The sequence below is a fragment of the Mixophyes fleayi genome, chromosome 8 (assembly GCF_038048845.1).
Source record: "Mixophyes fleayi isolate aMixFle1 chromosome 8, aMixFle1.hap1, whole genome shotgun sequence".
In the NCBI taxonomy this organism is placed as follows: Eukaryota; Metazoa; Chordata; class Amphibia; order Anura; family Limnodynastidae; genus Mixophyes; species Mixophyes fleayi.
The window spans coordinates 140,260,087-140,275,924 of record NC_134409.1 but is presented as its reverse complement, the minus strand read 5'-3'; positions in this window follow the sequence as shown (position 1 = coordinate 140,275,924).

The window sequence follows — 15,838 nt, the reverse complement described above, 5'->3', positions numbered from 1 at the left end:
TTCCGACCGATCCACAACAGTGAGTACGAAATTACAGTCATTGCTCACGACAACATGGCTGTAAACGGTCGCTAAAGGGACGTCCGCTCTTCCCTTTATCGTCCTAAACAAGGCTGTGTGTATGCAGTCCATGGACCAAGCGATAGGAACATCGGGGGCAGAGCAAAGGAAAATAAGGATACAGGAAATTGTCATATCATATTTTATTAAACATCATACTTGCAGAACTCATGTTTGTATGCAAATGAAGGGAAACTTATGACCTGCTGTGTGGAGGTAAAATCATCTTTGTAGGACAATCTGATGAGAAGTTAAGCCCGTGTAAAGAAAACCTGCCTTGAAAGGTGTTTGCACAGAGATCATAAGCAACCAATTTGCATTTACACAGACTATGTAGGTCTGACATCACAGTGGAAGGGGGTCTGTGGGTACCTGCAACATGTTCAAAATATCCTGTATCTATAAAATATGTGTCACTTTTGGGAAGTCAATTTCATATTGAGAAGTGTCCCCTTATTTCTGCTTCTCCCAGCAAGCAGAAGCTGATCATTCATAAGTTATTATTTCTGTTGTTTTATTCCTTTTTATTTTACAAGAAACTATTGTATTGTATCTTTGTATGTAGCTTTTTTCATTGTATTTATCTTAAGCATTTTGGATTTATATTCCATATTAAATTACACTTAATAAGTTCATGTCTCTTTGTTCTTATGAACTTACATGTCAGACTTATCTTGGTATTAGAACGCTACATAGATGAAACAGAGGAGATCATTTAGTTTATGATAACTCTGATGAAAGTAAATTGTGATAGATTAGTTTATAAGGAGAACTAAAGGCCTCCTGAGTAAGAGTGTCAGCTCTTCACAAATAACCTTGGTGGTGGTATTTTTAAACAGGCCAGATGGTTGCTTTTAATTAACCCTTTGTCACATACGTCACACAGGCTCAGGTGAGCCGGATCGTGACAATAACGCTGACTAACTCCATTCATTAATGTATTATGTGACTAGGCTGCAAGTATCTGGCTGGTCACCCAATGATGTCACATGTAGGGATGGTGACCAGCATGGAGGGTACTATACTGACCCCTAGCGTTCACTTGCAGCAAACAAGAGAAAATAGAGCAGCCAGCATGAAAGGGCTGCAGGGGGACATTTGAGTTGGGTCATTAGAATCAATAGGTTCTATCCCAATACAGTTTACATGATTGTCATGTGTTACATACCTTCCAAGACCCCAGTAAATAGCTGAAGTCTTATTCTGGAAGTGAGGAGGATTCATAATCAGCAAAGGTTGATAATGAGCAGAATACAGAGGGAGTAAATCATCTGTGCATTAACCCTTTCACTGCAAAGTGGCAATATAGACATCATCATCTATTTATATGGCACCACTAATTTCACAGCGTTGTACAGAGAACTCACATCAGTCCCTGCCCCATTGGAGCTTACAGTCTAAATTCCCTAACACACACACACACAGACTAGGGTCAATTTGATAGCAGCCAATTAAATTACCAGTATGTTTTTGGAGTGTGGGAGGAAACTGGAGCACCCGGAGGAAACCCACGCAAACACGGGGAGAACATACAAACTCCACACAGATAAGGCCATGGTCGGGAATTGAACTCATGACCCCAGCGCTGTGAGGCAGAAGTGCTAACCACTGAGCCACCGTGCTGCCCTTTATCTGATTTAATATTCACAATGTAATCTCAAGCACCTAATCTGCACCCAGCAGAGAATGTCCCGGTCTGTCTTGTATTTGCCGCCTCTCCCAGAATGACTGGGTTATGCCCGGAATAGATCTCCTGGACTTCTGAAAGAACCTAGCAATCTCCCTGAACACGGGCCAGACAGAGAAGTGATTGGAGGAACACAGAGAAGTAACGTCCAGCACAATAAAATGGCTCAATCTGGATTATTGTGCTGCAGTGGACGGGCATTCTGACGCAAGCTGCCCCTTTAAGTCTGAAATCAATGAATGTAAGACCCAATATAGGAACTGTCATTGTATAGAGCTAGGACATTATTAGCAGTACCGCCTTGATGGGGCTAAAATGTGTTTAACTGAGATCTCTGTATTTTATGTACACATAGAATCGCTGCTCTTGTACTGGTTCACAGCAGTGTGCTGGGGGTTTCCTCTGTATTTCTTGCTTTCAGGATAACCCCGTCCTTTCCAGCACTTGTTGTGAACCTATACATTGATTGAGCAACTTCCATTTCTGTACAAGTCTAGGAATTCAAGGCTGATGAAAAGATGAACAAAAGTAGCATTAATAACAATGACCCATAAGAATTAACTGACGAAAAGCTTTCATCACTATTAAAGCACAATATAGCTGTAGAAGTAACAATCTAGTAAGTTCTGGTAGTGGTATAAATGACAGTGTACAACATGATCATTTTTATACTGACCGCAATCAGTTTTGCAGCCTCAGGTGTCTGGGAGCTGTAATGATGAGGTATTGGTGATACTCTGCTTCTTATGCTGAGAGTAGAGAAACATTGTATAATAATGGTTCTGTGTTAGGCTGGGTACACCCGTATGCACTGTTGCTTCAGATGTGATTTCTGTAACTATTTCACCAACAACTGAAAGTCCCGATGATGATACATGTGTACACACCTACATGATTTACCGTCAGATCTGTGATCTTCATCAACCATCTGCTGAAAAGATCCTCACTGTACAGATATCTGCCTACACTGCTGGTGGTGAGTGTGTACACACTGCTGGTGGTGAGTGTGTACACACGGCTGGTGGTGAGTGTGTACACACTGCCACATTTGCCCGACCTTGTGCTATCGCTGATCATGATTTTTAAGAAGTTTAAAAAACCAAAAGAACAGATGCAATGTGTTTTGGTGCCATAAAACATGATCAAATGATTGTTTATTGTGTGATTTGCATCATTGTGTACCCGGCTTAGGAATAGTCTGGGACAATTTCACCTCCAGCCACCAGAGGTCACTATTGTACATATAACCTAATTTACTATTATATTCATTATTTTTTATCTATAGGTTGGACTCCCTCCATACAGAGTCCAACAAGGGTGGACATAGCAGCACAGGTAGCACTACATAAGACACGTGACAGGATACAGCAGGGGTAACATCACTCAGTTAGCATTACGAGAGGCAATTTATAAGGATAACATTGTTAAACAAGTTCAGAGACAAAACTGGATATCAGGTAGAGAGTAATGAGAGTCTGGAGAACAGAGCAGGAAACAGAGAGGGTAGAGGGTGAGGTGGGGGTAGGAAGAAGGAGGGCCCTGCTCGTGAGAGCTTACATTCTAAAGGGGAGGGGTTGGAGTTGAGACTGCAGGGGGTGACACAGAAAGGGAGAGGGGGAGGGTGGGGATAGTTTTAAAGGGGTTAGGTATATTTGGTGACTTTTTTGACCTTGATTTTAGGACAGGTTCAAGCGGCAGTGTGGGAAGTGCGGTGATGTGATTTGCGTCATCATGACACCCACCCTGCCCACTTAATGAAATTTGTGAGTCTCCCAGAAGTTCCGGTTTAATACGTATGGTGTTTGGGGTGGGTTGGTAGGATGTGAGGAACTGATCAGTTTGGCCCTTAATCTTGCCCTTATACAACAGGACCAGGGCTGCCTGTGTAGAGTCCGTCTTTGGATCCGGTTTGGGTCTATAAATAGTCTTTGCTTGAATATTTTGTTTGTTCAACTTCTGCTACCTGAACCTGTTCCTCTGGATAAATCATGACCCACTTGTGTGCCAACCTGGCTAACGTTTGACCACCTACTTGTGTAGCCAAGAATTAGAAGCACGAAATCAGGACAAAATAAGTGTCGCTCCTCTCTCACAAAATCTCCCCCTCAAATGGTCAAATTTGGGTAAAACAGCACCCACTTTCTTTGTAAAACCCCACCCCTTCTTTGGGCCACTAATCAGTGGAATGAAATGAATTAAATCGGGACAGCTGGGAGTTATGGTGTAACCACCCGGTTTACATGTGAATAACTGCTACCGATCTATATTCAGTACACTGGCTGTATCGGCCATCGGACACACCCAATATACAGCGACAGGAGAGAAATAAACAAATAAAGGTGTCTGCCAGAGATATACCAATCACACAGCGCAGGGCAAGTTTAAGCACCAATACTAACTAAACACCAGAATTTATCATTAAAGTTTCCCAGCAAGAAAATCATACTTGGAGACTGGAGAATCGATCACTACAACGTCCCGCAGCTGCTGCTATTCTCCTACTAGCCTCGGTATTAGGCAATACTCAAATGTTCCAGGGTGCACAACAAACTGTACAATTCCCATTTGCAGTCTGAAAGGTTAGAGGTTGTATCATCTTCATCTATTTATTTATATAGCGCCAGCAGATTCTGTAGCGCTTTACAATTGGGAGCAAACAGTAATAAAACATTCCTGGGTAATACATACAGAGAGGTCAGAGGGCCCTGCTCACAGCTTACAGTCTATGTGACATTACAATGTATTATATCAGCCAGTCGGGGATTGATGGATTACTGATTGAGTACAGTATAGCAGTATCTAGCGGAGCACATGAAGCCTTGTTATAGTGTTTATGTCTAATTATGATATTTATTAATGTGCCGCCTTCCTATACACTGGGAGAGGAATTTCCGGACTGTGATTGATTGTTCTTCAGTAGAAGGTATTGAATGATGTATCCAGTCTAGAAACAATGTATCACAATGATGTTTCCTATAACGGTAGGATGGAAATTGTACAGTAGTTCCCACAGATGGCTCCAACTATTACTGCATTAACCCCTCGCTGCCCCCTTGACATTATCAGGACGTATAGAACCTGCTCGCTGATTCCGTGAAGTTCCCCTATCTCCATTTAATTCGAATTGGTTGCTATGGGCAACACCTCCATTTGTTGGAAGTTTTGATACATTTACTTCCAAGTGTGCAAAGAGACTTCCAACTGTACAACCCTCCTTGTGCACATTCACCATAACCTTCCGTCATTCTAGAGGTTGTGACGTTCCCGCAGGACTGACCCATAATTCCTTTATTCCCAACACCATGGTGGGTGTATTAGGAATATATATATTATATAAATATATAATGAGCTTTCTTACCAAGGACTGTGTGGGTGACAGCGACACTCCCTGCTCCTAGGAGAAAGACTGTTTCAGCAGAGAAAGGAGCTCATCAGTGTAGGGGAAATCAGACAATGGAAGTCTTTACTTAGGCAGATGATGATGGCCAGTATACATGGATTTAACAATGGGTTGGGGCTCCTCCCCCAGCTTTGATTATTATATTGTATTATTGGGGTTATTGAACCAGAGAAGTACTTAGACTGCCATTCTGGAAGGATTCTTAGGGTTAGGGTTAGGGTTAGGGTTAGCGAGCATTAATGTATCGCTGAGATTTGTTTTGCCTTCCTCAGCTGGAACGTGTAAGAATAGGATGAACGTGATGTTCTTATTGTGCTGACTGTATACAAAGTATAAATGTAACTAACACTTCCTCTTTTTATATCTGTAACCTCATAACCAGAACATGGAGGAGAAGCCAGAATCGTGCAGCAGTCGGGGAAGTCACAGCGAGGGAAACACTAATTATTCACCAGACATGAAGACCGTCCGGAGGTTCAGTCCTTCTGTTCTACAAGTGTATAGACCACATTATAGGTCATTATTCTCAGCAAAAGACATTTCCAGACAATTAATTTTCTGCTTTCGACTTTCAGTAAAATCTTCCATTTCCTGTTTTCTGCAGCGTTTCTCAGTAACGGGTTCATTTGTCAAACATTATTATTAAGGTAGAAATGTGTTATATTAATCCCGTTATTTCATCCAGAAATCACCTATTTATCGGAGGTTGAAGAGATTATTGGCGATGTGAAAAGTATTTCATAAATCATAACACCATTTATCCCACCTGATGATTCTGGAGAAAGATTTATATCTTCTGCTGCACAGATGCTGCTGTGGTTATCTGCCAGCTCAGAGTTATGTACCTGGTACGATACTCATACCCCTGCCCTGAGACTCATACCTCTGCCCTGAGACTCATACCCCTCCCCTGAGACTCATACCCCTGCCCTGAGACTCATACCTCTGCCCTGAGACTCATACCCCTCCCCTGAGACTCATACCCCTGCCCTGAGACTCATACCCCTGCCCTGAGACTCATACCCCTCCCCTGAGACTCATACCCCTCCCCTGAGACTCATACCTCTGCCCTGAGACTCATACCCCTGCCCTGAGACTCATACCCCTCCCCTGAGACTCATACCCCTGCCCTGAGACTCATACCCCTGCCATGAGATTCATACCCCTGCCCTGAGACTCATACCTCTGCCCTGAGACTCATACCTCTGCCCTGAGACTCATACCCCTGCCCTGAGACTCATACCCCTCCCCTGAGACTCATACCCCTGCCCTGAGACTCATACCCCTCCCCTGAGACTCATACCCCTGCCCTGAGACTCATACCCCTGCCCTGAGACTCATACCCCTCCCCTGAGACTCATACCCCTGCCCTGAGACTCATACCTCTGCCCTGAGACTCATACCCCTCCCCTGAGACTCATACCCCTGCCCTGAGATTCATACCCCTGCCCTGAGACTCATACCTCTGCCCTGAGACTCATACCTCTGCCCTGAGACTCATACCCCTCCCCTGAGACTCATACCCCTGCCCTGAGACTCATACCCCTGCCCTGAGACTCATACCCCTCCCCTGAGATTCATACCCCTCCCCTGAGACTCATACCCCTGCCCTGAGACTCATACCCCTCCCCTGAGACTCATACCCCTGCCATGAGATTCATACCCCTGCCCTGAGACTCATACCCCTCCCCTGAGACTCATACCCCTGCCCTGAGACTCATACCCCTGCCCTGAGACTCATACCCCTCCCCTGAGACTCATACCCATGCCATGAGATTCATACCCCTGCCCTGAGACTCATACCCCTCCCTTGAGACTCATACCCCTGCCCTGAGACTCATACCCCTGCCATGAGATTCATACCTCTGCCCTGAGACTCATACCCCTGCTCTGAGATTCATACCCCTGCCCTGAGACTCATACCCCTGCCCTGAGATTCATACCCCTGCCCTGAGACTCATACCCCTGCTCTGAGACTCATACCCCTGCCTTGAGATACATACCCCTGCACTGAGACTCATACCCCTGCCCTGTGATTCATACCCCTGCCCTGAGACTGACTGTATATACTGCTACCACAATAAGTAGAGACATTTATTACTGCACCTTCAATTCGTATATTCTCTTTATATATGGTACAGTGTAGCAGAGAACCGTAAGGGAAACAGAATAATCTGGCTCTATCTTGGAATTCGCCGGCTAGATGCAGCAAAGCAGCGTTAACATGGGATTCTCTAGAAGGTTCTTACATTTTATTCCAGCTCCTGAATGTTTGTAATCCCTTAGAAATACCACCCTACGATGTCAGGCCTTTGTGCTTTCTGAAGCTCACATCTTAAAAATGAGAAGATGACTCACATAGATCCAGGCTGCTCAGATGGACCATGACAGTGGTATTCATCCTATGTACATTCATAATGGCATTTGTTGTTCCTATAGGAACACCAGCCACGACCGCTGACAATCTGACACTTTGTACAGGTTCTGTCACCCGGAGTAGAAGGAGAAATCTGCTGTTATATTGCAGAGATTCTGGAATTTTGCTACTTTTTATCCCACAAACCCGAGAAGTCTCCAGCGCAGAAGGTCTGTTAACTGCAGACAGCCACTAATTGCACTTGTACCAGTGAAAGAACCTGTTTTTCCTGTTAAATGAAACAATTAGCAGAGATTATTCTGCAGTTTCCTCCTCTGCAGATGGTTCTGCTTAGTATCACTCCGGCTTCGGACCATAGTAACAACATTTCTGCTGAGTTTATCTCTCACACTAATTTCACACTTCTCTCTCTGCCGGGAACGGGCGCAGTTACAACACCTGCTAACAGTTTGCAGAAAGACTTTTCTTGGAATTGCAAAAAAAGTTCAAAGAGAAATTTCACTTTATTCTGAATGTATATTTTGTGATAATCCTAATGTGGAAATTCCTACTCAGACTATAGTGACTACATTACAAGATACTGATCTGATTTAAGGGAGGAATCTACTAAGAATCGTTTTTTATTTGTTTCAGCACTAATTTAAATCACCATAAATTGAAAAAAAAAAAGTTAATTATTTGTCCAAATGCTCTAATTTGTAAGATGTCACTTTGCTTTAAAAGTAAAGCTAATTGGGGCAATTTTGGTTTATAAAAAAGAAGAAAAGAAAGAAGATATTTAGTTTCTATATATCGGGACTTCTCCAATTAATATAATTGCTCATTCGTTTCTATGGGGTTGTGCACATGTAGGAACTCCCAATTAAAATGATGGGGCAGTACCCCCCCCCCCCCCTCCCCACCACCCACTCACACTTTTTAGTGCAGTGCTAGTAGTGATTGGGGCACATGCTGCTTTTTGCCCCATTTCTTTTTATTGGCATAGCTTTCCATTTATTTCAATGGCCCATTCATTTCAATGAGGTTGTGTGTTACATGTAGAAACTCCTATAAAATGAATGGGCAATCCTATACTTCCCAACATTTGGAGGCCCTATGAGGGTCGGCGGCTGGGGAGGTTTACAATTGATCTGTGTAAATATGTTGGAGAATTGAACTGATCATTTGGGCATAAGACATGCGCTGGTCACAATGTAACAATAATACAAATCCATTCCCCTGAAGCCACAGCCCTCGTAGAGAAGCCCCTTTCACTAGCTGATTCGAGGCAGCTCTGCCTCCAGTCACTCTGTCTCTGTACACGACGGTGGCCATTTTGTTGAAGCTCATCTCAGACCCGAAATCCATTGTACTGTAATAACAGGGAGTTCTCTGTAACATTTATGTGGGCATACCTCCCAACTGTCCCGATTCCAGCGGGACAGTCCACCTGAAATCGGGACAGTTGGGGGGTATGGGCAATCCTATAGCAACAGATCAGTCTCTATCTATATGGGTGTCTCTGTGAATCCCCTTACTGCCAGCCAGTCACAAGACCAGTATGGTGACCCCCATGTGATTGGCTGGGGACTTCCTAATTTGTTCCTTTAGAGATGGGCAGCGCTAGTGAGAGCGGTCGTGCTTTTTTCTCAGTTTTTTTTTTTTTATTATTAATAATAATAATAATAATAATAATAATAAATAATAGTAAATATTTTATTCAAGTAATCTTTATTTATTTGCGTGTTTTTTTTTTCTTTTACTATTTTACTATAATGGACCTGAGTCTTAGGGATTATGGTCCCCTATACCGTGACCCCTGGCGTAGTAAGACCCCATCCCCACAGCCTAAAGCAGGGCTGGTAACCTCTGGGAAGGGGGATATTTTACTGCCTCCCCCCAATCACAGAGGTACCAGCCCTGTGCTGATCTGCCTTGGGCTGCTCTTCACCTCTTGTCTCTGTTACAGTGGTCTCCAGCCTGGGCCCGGGCTGTCTGCTGCTGGAGCCAGCTCATGTTTTGTTCCCTAATATATTTTTTTATTTGAGCATTTGGAAAACTGGTTACATTTATGGCAATTTGTAAATTCATGAGAATCTTGTTATAGTTCGTGGATGTCTTCACATCACCACTGACAACATTCCCAGAATATCCTGAGATTTCTGTATCACCAAAGAGCTTTGAAGGTTATTTGTGGGTCTGTGACTATTGCCTAAAGCTAATAACGCCTCTTTCCTTAAATGTATATTTTGTTTCTATCCCAAAACTGGCTGTAAGTGGATTACATCCAATGAGGGTCCCAAGTTACCTGAGCTGCTTTCACCACTAAAGGTCCAGTTACTGCCCGTCCAGAGGCCCCAAAGTGTCCATTTGTCCCAGCTGTTCCTACCTCACCTCCCTTGCTGGAGAGCCCTGGATGACTGTAGCCCATGCGGTCCTCCAGCCCGAGGGCCCCACTGCTCTATACACTACAGATGGAAGCGGTCAGTGACTAGTTAATCAGACTCCGGGGTTGTGAGCGTCAGCTGGGCCAGCAGTGAAGTAGTTAAGCTTCATTCTACACCCTACGGATCCAGGGACAGTAAAGAGAGATTTGGATTTCACATCTGGAAGATGTTGCAGGAATTGCTGTGTGTTTGGGTTACTGGTGGATGGAGAGATGAGGAGAGAACGTGTCCTGTACTGAGTGCAGATAAACAGCTCCTGGGCTCAGCTGCTGCACCTCAGATATTATCACTAACTTCATGTAAACATATCGCACCTTCCTGGGGCTCAGCCATCGGTGTTTGTAGGACTTGTTGCTGCCGGTATGTCCACAGCTTAGTATAGTAAATGTGTCTGGAGAGGTGTCTTCAGAAGGTTAGAAGAGAGCACATATGTGATACACATCAGCTTACATGGCAGCAATGTGATTCCTGTATGGGGGGCGCACAGGCACAGGGGGGCTATCCTCAGCCCTCTTACCCCCCGCAGAGCTTTATCTAGACTCTATGGGGACCTGAACACAGGAACTGGTTGGCTCACAGACTCCTTCTCTGATTACATTTCACTGAGGTTTATTTAATGTGCTGCAACCAGAACAAGTTTAAGAAAAGTTTGTAAGATTCAGTTCTGTTACATAGAGAGAAGCAGCATAAAAAAGATACAGGACTTACATAGAGGGATTCCAATGTTCATATCCCTGTATGTACACGTTGTACAAGTACATGTAGCCCTGGTGCCCCACCTAGCAGCCCCCCTGTACCTCACCTGCGGCCCTGTGAGACCCTCCAGTGCTCAGCTACGGGTCTGTCAGTGTTACCAGCAGATGCAGTCTCTGGGTCCTGTAGCAGCCACTAGATGTGATCCCCGACGCTGCTGGATTGGTCTCAGAACCACAATCAACTGAAGTTAATTGTACGTGAAACAAACATAAAATTTGAAATGCTTTAAAAATGTTTCAGTCATAATCATCATCATTTATTTATATAGCTCCACTAATTCCACAGCGCTGTACAGAGAACTCACTCACATCAGTCCCTGCCCCATTGGGGCTTACAATCTAAATTCCCCAATATACACACACACACACACACACACAGACTAAGGTCAATTTGTTAGCAGCTAATTAACATACTAGTATGTTTTTGGAGTGTGGGAGAAAACCGGAGCACCCAGAGGAAACCCATGCAAACATGGGGAGAACATACAAACTTCACACAGATAAGGCCATGGTCGGGAATTGAACTCATGACCCCAGTGCTGTAAGGCAGAAGTGCTAACCACTGAGCCACCGTGCTGCCCTCATGATCCCCCCCTTCTATATTTTTGCATTTGGAAGCACAATATCAATAAATACAAACAAAAGAACTGTTAATATTAGTGAAATTCATTCATATATAATGCATAAAAATGATGCAACATATTCACCAATCAGCCACAACATTACATTCTTGTACATAGGAGTATATATATATATATATATATATATATATATATATATATCATCATCAACAACATTTATTTATATAGCGTCAGCAAATTCCGTAGCACTTTCCAATCGGGGACAAACACAGTAATATACAATACTGGGTATTAAACAAAGAGATAGGGAGGTCCCGCTCGCAAGCTTACAATCTAAGGGTAGATATATACATTATATATATATATATATATACACAAGCTATCTGTAAAGGATCATATGTGCTATCTTGTCTTTTAGCTATATGGTATAGTTACCCTCTATTTGTTTGTGTAAAAATGTTATTACTTTGTTTGTAGTGTGTGAGATTAATGGGGGTTAATTCATGAAAGTGGTCTCATGGCTATTTGAACATATTTAAACAGCAGTCTAAGGCTGTGTGAGGCTCTTAGCTAGTGGGGATTCTTCAAAGTCAGGATTTTTGCAAGTGTATTAACTAATTTAGTTAGTATAGCAAGAGATATACAAGAGAGGAACAGGAGGGAACCTTCTACCTGCAAACACTGCTACATGAGGACAACATTGCACAATCAGCCTGAGCTCTGATATCCTCCACCACCTGGATTGTCAGCTGCCTGGACTCTCCCTCCTGATCTGTTTCTACACTTATCTTTGACTGCTGCAGTTTAAGAACTTGCTGACTCCATTTATGCTGCCTGTATTTCATACTTACCCACTATTGAAGGCAGCTGTCCGGGGGGGGTCTTTCGAACGGGTGTGGTCACGCGCAGTGCACCGTTAGGCTCCGCCCCTGTCAATCTTATGTAATTTCGGCCAATCGCAGCAGGGGGCTGGGCCACGATTCTGTGTTTAGCCCCGCCCCCATTGATCTTCAACAACGGAGACAGCTGGATCCGGGATTTTTGCCTGCTCTCTCGGGAGTCGGGGAGAGCTCACAAAAATTCGTGAGTCTCCCGGACATTTGGGGAGAGTAGGCAACTATGCTGTATTCCCACCTTTAAACCGCACTGTTGCTTGAATTGTTAACTGGATTCCTCTTGTCCTTACATAACCAGCTCAGTGCACCTTGTATTATGCCTTATGCAGAGGCTGATCTATATTATTTTTTTTAGGGGGGGCGGGCGGTTTTGGTGATTTAGTCCCCGCCCCTTTTTGACAGCTAAGGCTGCCTGCGGCTGCACACTATGTGCAGGTCCGTTCAGCAGAGACAGGCAGGGAGAGTGTGCTGCCCGGCCGCTCTGATTGTGTTGTCACAATCAGAGCTAGCTTGTTCACTAGCTTGTAATCTCTCATCTTGACTACCGTAACCTCCTTCTCTCTGGCCTACCTGACACCCACCATGACCCTCTTAAGTCTATCCTCAATGCTGCTGCCCGCCTCATTTTTCTCTCCCGCCGCTCTGTCTCTGCGGTCTCCCTCTAACAGTCACTACATTGGCTCCCCATGGCCTGCAGAATTAAATTTAAACTCCTCACCCTCACCTTTAAAGCTCTTACTCAATCTTCCCCTCCCTACATCTCCAATCTCATCTCTACCCACACTCCTAGCCGCCCACTCCCCTCCGCCTGTGACCGCCGCCTCACTACTTCACTCATCACCTCTTCCCACTCCCGTCTCCAGGACTTTGCCTGGGCTGCTCCCCTGCTGTGGAACGATCTTCCACGTTACATTAGGTTAGCATCTACTCTCAAAGGCTTCAAGCGTGTCCTTAAGACTCATTTCTTTATTCAAGTCTATCAGTCTCCTCCTAACTCCCATGTCCTGGCTCTCTCCCCCAGTTAGTACCACCCTTTATGTGTCTCCCCCTTTCCTTTAGGATGTAAGCTCTCAGGAGCAGGGCCCTCTTTCCTTGTGTTCTCCTACTATTCCATCACCCCCTGTACCTCTTGGCCTGCGTCCCTAGCCCTGTTTTCTTAAGCTTCGGCCTTCTTCTTGCTGATTTCTACCATCACTTTCACTCATTGTCCCAGTAATAATTTGATTTGTATTACCATGTTACCTGTGTCTGTGTATATATTTTTATTCTTCATATTTTGTTCTTTATGTATCATGGGCCACTGTGTTCTGTGTATGTCTTGTACGGTGCTGCGGACCCTTTGTGGCGCCTTATAAATTAAAGATAATAATAAAAATGAATATATACATACACAGCACGCTGTGTTCTGACACCTTTCTATCACAGCCAACATTAACTTTTTCAGCAATTTGTGCTACAGTAGCTCTTCTGTGGGATTGGACCAGATGGGCGCCTTCGCTCTCCACATACATCAGTGAGCCTTGGGCGCCCATAACCCTGTTGCCAGTTCACTGGTTGTCCTGGTAGGTACTAACCACAGCATCCCGGGAACACCCCACAAGACCTGATGATTTGGAGATGCTCTGACCCAGTCTTTAGCCATCACAATTTGGCCCTTGTCAGTCTCTCAGATCCTTACATTTGCCCATTTTTCCTGCTTCCAACATATCAACTGAGTGTTCACTTGCTGCCTAATATATCCCCCACTTTACAGGTGTCATTGTAACAGATAATCAATGTTATTCCCTTCACTTGTCAGCGGTGTTAATGCTGTGGCTGATCGGTGTATCTATAAGTTTGCATACATTCACATTGCTAATTACTATTATTACTTTAATACTCTGTGTGCGGTGTATATGAACATGTAATTATTCCTCACCTGTATATTGACTTTGTCTCCAATATAAACCTCCTTTTTGGTGCACCAAGCCATCCCTCCTGACAAAGTCCTCTGATGCGTTTTGGATGTGACTTGGGGCTAGTTTTATGCAAATAGAAATCTGCTGTTCCTGGCCTGTTCATGGCTACAACAGGGAGATAGTTAGATTGTACAGGAAGTGTTGCTGGGACATATCTGAATTTTATCCACTCTGGTACCTGTGTATTATAAAATATTTTTATGCAATAAAAGTCCGGCCCCACGGAGGAGCTTCCTGTCTTTATTAGGTGCTTGTGTCCCGTGTAGATCAGGTAACTGATAGGAGAAGCTGCAGAGAATTTGTTTCTCTTGCTTAAAATTGCAACTGAAGATTGTTGCTGATGTTTTGGAGGAAAGTTCATGAAACTTTTATCTTGTGGTTTCTCTAATCCAAATTTTTGGGGGTATTGAACCTTTATATTGATAACATTTTTACAGCATTTTCTTCTAAAGATACAAATGTTTCCGCTTTTCAAGATGAATCTGATATTTCCAAACAAATGTTTCCTCTGAGTCAGTTTTAGATGTTGAGGATATTACAAAATATCTGAGCAGCCAGAGCTAAAGCTGCCAGAACTGCGGTATAAATAACCTGCGATATCACTTTCATACACTGAGAATCAGGATCTGACATCCAGGTCAGAATATTATCTAAGACACAGTGAGGATCAGACATGATGCAGTTGGCTTTTATTGCAGATGCCATTAAAAGTATAGAACAAAAGAGGCTGTAAAGCTTTGGCGGGTAACACAATGAGCTGGGCAGGGGCAGGACAGGCAGAGTTCTGTAAGGGAGTGTACACCATTGTTGTCTACCCTTCCGGAATGTCCGGGAGACTCTCGAATTCTGCCCGTTTCCTTGGTGAATAGGGTGGGGCTAATTGTGGCATCCTGGCCCCACCCCCTGCTATAATAGGCTGAAATTGGCATTGTATACCAGAGGGTGGGACCTAATGGTGCGATTAGTGTGGCAACGCCCTCAAGATACGGCCAACTTTGGAGATCTCTTAAATGGGCAATCTAAAAAGCTGACAAGTATGGTGCACACGTAACGTGCAGATGCAGTCAGGAGACACATCTCTTGCGGATGCAGCAATATACAATGATGACGAGGACACCTGCGGCGCTATCTAGCTGCTTCTGATTGGCCGATTGCCTATTGACCCCTCCAGTACTTAAATTATCAGAGTTGCATCTATATTATATGAAGTCGTGGTTGTCTATTTACATTACTTGACATTTCTATTTAGACTACTTCAGGAAACAATATTCCATTATGCTTTTTAAAGGCAAATTGTGGGGGTGTTTGCATTTAATTATAATTGGGGTGTGTCCTTGAGCAGAGAAATCGAATGTGGGCGTGTCCTTGAGCAGAGAAATCGAATGTGGGCGTGTCCTTGAGCAGAGAAATCGAATGTGGGCGTGTCCTTGAGTAGAGAAATCGAATGTGGGCGTGTCCTTGAGCAGAGAAATCGAATGTGGGCGTGTCCTTGAGCAGAGAAATCGAATGTGGGCGTGTCCTTGAGCAGAGAAATAGAATGTGGGCGTGTCCCAAGGCAGACAAATAGACGTATGTGTGTAAATAATCGCTGCTTCCATACGTGTTTTTTCTTCCATAAATGACTTTTTGTGAGAACAAAATGACTTTATCCTCTGGAGACCCCACAATGTAATTCATTCTACAATTCTTCCTTCGAAC